This window comes from Gavialis gangeticus, unplaced genomic scaffold (assembly GCF_001723915.1).
Source record: "Gavialis gangeticus isolate Ggan-Ray unplaced genomic scaffold, GavGan_comp1, whole genome shotgun sequence".
In the NCBI taxonomy this organism is placed as follows: Eukaryota; Metazoa; Chordata; order Crocodylia; family Gavialidae; genus Gavialis; species Gavialis gangeticus.
Window position 1 is genome coordinate 2,847,845 of NW_017729003.1, and position 3,671 is coordinate 2,851,515.

At 39.1% G+C, this 3,671-nt stretch overlaps 1 protein-coding gene across 2 annotated transcripts in view; it reads left to right on the forward strand.

Moving 5' to 3' along the window:
• PRKG1 (protein kinase, cGMP-dependent, type I) overlaps nucleotides 1-3,671 on the forward strand; it is a 1,350,404-nt gene that overhangs the window by 1,005,984 nt on the left and 340,749 nt on the right. The window lies entirely within an intron of this gene.

Genomic DNA, 3,671 nt, shown 5'->3' on the forward strand with positions numbered 1-3,671 from the left:
TTGCAATATTTTCTTGTTCTTTTATTTATTCTCATATTATTTTGCTTTACTTTACTTTTCCTTTCTCTCATCTAGGTTTCATTTCAAATTTAGCACAGCGTACCTTAGCTAAACTAAACTTCAAAATATTAGCTGGGATGTGTTGGCTAAGGAGTTCTAACAACTCCTCAAGTATAGACATGGCTATAGTTAAAGACACAGATATAGGAGTGGAAAGAGAAAAAAATTGAACAATGATGCTGGAGTACAATGAATGAAAAGGATTTGCGGGACACAGAAATGAGGCCTTAGATGTGAGCTGGGTTGATCTGTGCACTATCTTGAAAAGGAGGTTGAGAAATTTCAACTTGATGTGATGAATTAATGAGTAACCAGTAAAAAGATTCAAAATGATTGCCCTCAAGAAAGATAATTTTAGCATTACAATACAAGTAAATTGTGTCAGATTATGCCAATATTTTTTCAGCTGATTTGAGCTTTCCCCCCGGAATTATGAGTCTTTTATAGTAATATGTACTTCTGTGCTGCACTTAGATAGCACTGTCCAATCAGCAATCTCAAAGTACTTAGCAAACATGAAACCTTATAACAACCTAGAGAAGTATTTATACTTATTTTACATCAAGTGAAGTGAGTTGCAGTATGCTTAAGTGCTTAATTCTGCAATGTGTTAAACCTTATTTCCTACTGAAGTTGGTAAGCACTGAGGATAATTGCTATATTATGGTATGTGGCTAAACCTCTTTTGAGTTCCAATTGTAAGTAATGTGCACAAGATCATACAGCAAGTAAGAGGCATAAAAATATACAGTTTTAGTTTACAGTTCACTGCATCAAACACAACACAGCATTCCACCTCTAGTTTGTATCTTGTGCTGGAAAAGTATATATGCTACTGTAACTGTATTTGGTGTTATCATTCTGATTTATTTTGGGGCCCTTGCTGTCCATAAAACTCACACTAGTTTATTTAGTACATAAAGATTCCTAAGAAATTTCCATCCTATTAACCTCATCTTCTTGCCCCTGTGAGAACAATTCATATTGACACACAATGCATATTTTAAATCTGTGGATGTCACAGATGAAAACAAGGGTAAAATATGCTGTTCTGTGATTCTGTTCTGTTGACAGAATCCTCTTCCAAGAAATTTTTCTGATTAGAAATTCTTAAATATATTTGCATATGTTTGAAATTGGTATTGAGCTCACCTGAGTCACTTTTTGCAAGGCTGTCAGGGCCTTGTTACCCATTGCATTTTATTCTGCTCAGATGTTGATCAGTGTTCGTACTAGCTCGAGTCTGGAGCAGTCGTACGTTGGCTAAGTACAGGCAGTCAAAAAGTCTGAGGCTGAATCAACTCAGTCTCTGCAGGTTAGTCTCAGCTGCAGATATTAAACTGAGAAACAGCTGAACACACATTCACTTTTGATTCAGGAAATGCAGCCACATACCTGCAATGGCTCAGGCCAGAAGCCAGGGGACACTAGGGCGTGTTTCTCTGGCACATAGCCATCATGGGCTGTGTATTTACTTTCTCTTCTTGCTGCCCCCAAGTTCTCTGGGATTTGCAGTTCACAATCACAGCAGCAGGACACTGCAGGGTTGCTCATCACTTCCTCTTCCTGCTTCCAGGTGCCTCTGGGATTTGTAGTCCATAGTCACAGCCAGCCTTAAGTTTGTACCAGGGCAGGGCAGGGCAGCTCTGTACTTGGGGGAAGGGGTGTATAACCTCCCTCCCTGGCCCCAGACCTCACCCAGGGTTTGCCTGGGGGGAGGGGAGAGGGAGGCCCTGCCTCCGCCCCCCCACCCCTTTTCTGCTGGAGCAGACAGCCCAGCCCAGCCCAGCCCAGCCCAGGGCTGCAAAGCATGCTAGGATGCTAGGGGACTGTGATTCAACTTGAACCAGGAAGGGGTCTGGGACAGAAGTTTCATAAACCGGTTTGACCCAAATCAGTTAAGTCTGATACTACATTCAATACATTCAACCAGGTTTATTTTAAACCAGTTTCAGCCATTTTTAAACTGGTTTATGTGCACTGAACTTCTGTTCTGTTAGATGTTTAAACCAATTTATGTGTAACTTCTGTCCCTAGCCCCTCAGGCTAAAAAACTTCTCTGACTGCCCCCCACCTGCACAGCTGTGATTTGCCACTAGAGGGCTAGTGATACAAGAAACTGGCTTTCTTGCATATGTATTGGCCTCTGGCTGCTTTACTACTCCATCCAGGAAGAGCACAGACCATCTGCAGATGCTTCCTTTGCCTGACAAAGCATAATTGTACCTGAAAGCCTGCAAAGAAGAATTTTTCCAACTGTTTGAGTTGGTCTAATAAAAGATATTGGATTTGCCTAAAGAACCTTGTCTGCCAAAGCAAATCTAAATGACTTTTTTATAGTGGGATTCCTGGTTTCTTTAAAACACACCTTTTTTGAGAAAAGTAAAATTACTGACTATGTTAGAAAGAAAAATGCTTAATTTTCATGATTTTTTTTCTCTTCTACTCAAGCTTGTTTTTTCTGCTGGAGAGTTCATTTAATACCATTGCCCATAGTGACACCTACTGGTTTCTTTAACAAAACCACTTTTGCAAAATTTACCCTCATATATCATTTCACCAATTCAAGACTTCATTATGTTCCCCTGGATATTGCTTCTTCATGGAGGCAAAAGTGACCATCTAAGGAATGGCTTTCAGCTGCCGGACCAAAGAGTAGAAACATATTGCATACTCCATGTTAGGATGCTTCCTGTGCAATTAATCAGTATCTTAAAAGCTGTGAATCCAACATTTTATCTTGTTCCCTGCTAAAAAAGACTCAGAGTTCTAAGAGTTCTATATTCAGCTCCCAGGAATTAGGTGGTTCATGTTAATTTTAACACAGCTGCCAGGTTCATCTTATTGCATACAGTTTATTTTGCCTTGAGAAGTAACTTATGTTCATCTGAGTTGCTTTCTGTTTGCTCACAACCAGCACCTGCATATTATCAAAAATTCAGTTAAGGTTTTATAATTATATAAGTGAAACACCTTATATATATTTTTTACGGTTGATCTAATGTGTTTAGTATTTTTTTATTTTAATGACAGTGATGGTTTAAAGGTGTCTTTATGATAGCAGAAAGCAGTTTCATGCTTAATCCATGGAATAGTGGCATTGGATATCTTAATAGATAGCCACAAGACTAAACAGCTGAAGTGGGGAAAAGGCATTAGAAATGGAGTCACTGATGTAGTAAAAATTGAAATCATCTTATTTCCATACTTCACAGCATGCAGCCAAATAGCATTTGAGATAGGTTTTATTATTTAAATTTGTTGAATATGTCTGGATTTTTGTTGTTCCTGTTCTTGTTGTTAATACAGAACTTTTAGTGAGACTGCCTGGAATGAACTTCCCAACTCACTAGGGGACAAATCCTGACTCCTGCCTACATGTTGTAAGGGAGCATAAGAACTGGAAAATGTCAGGCTATCCACAGTTCCATTGCGCTTGGTGGAAAGAGGACTTTTCACATTCTCTTTGTATTGTAGTTCAGCTCTTTATACATATACATTCTGATTTAACATGTAAAGATATTGGGGTAGGTATGCCATTATGTGAGGAGGAGGACAGAGGACAAAAGTCCTTTATAGACCTACAGGTCAGTTTTTAGTGGCTGTGTTGC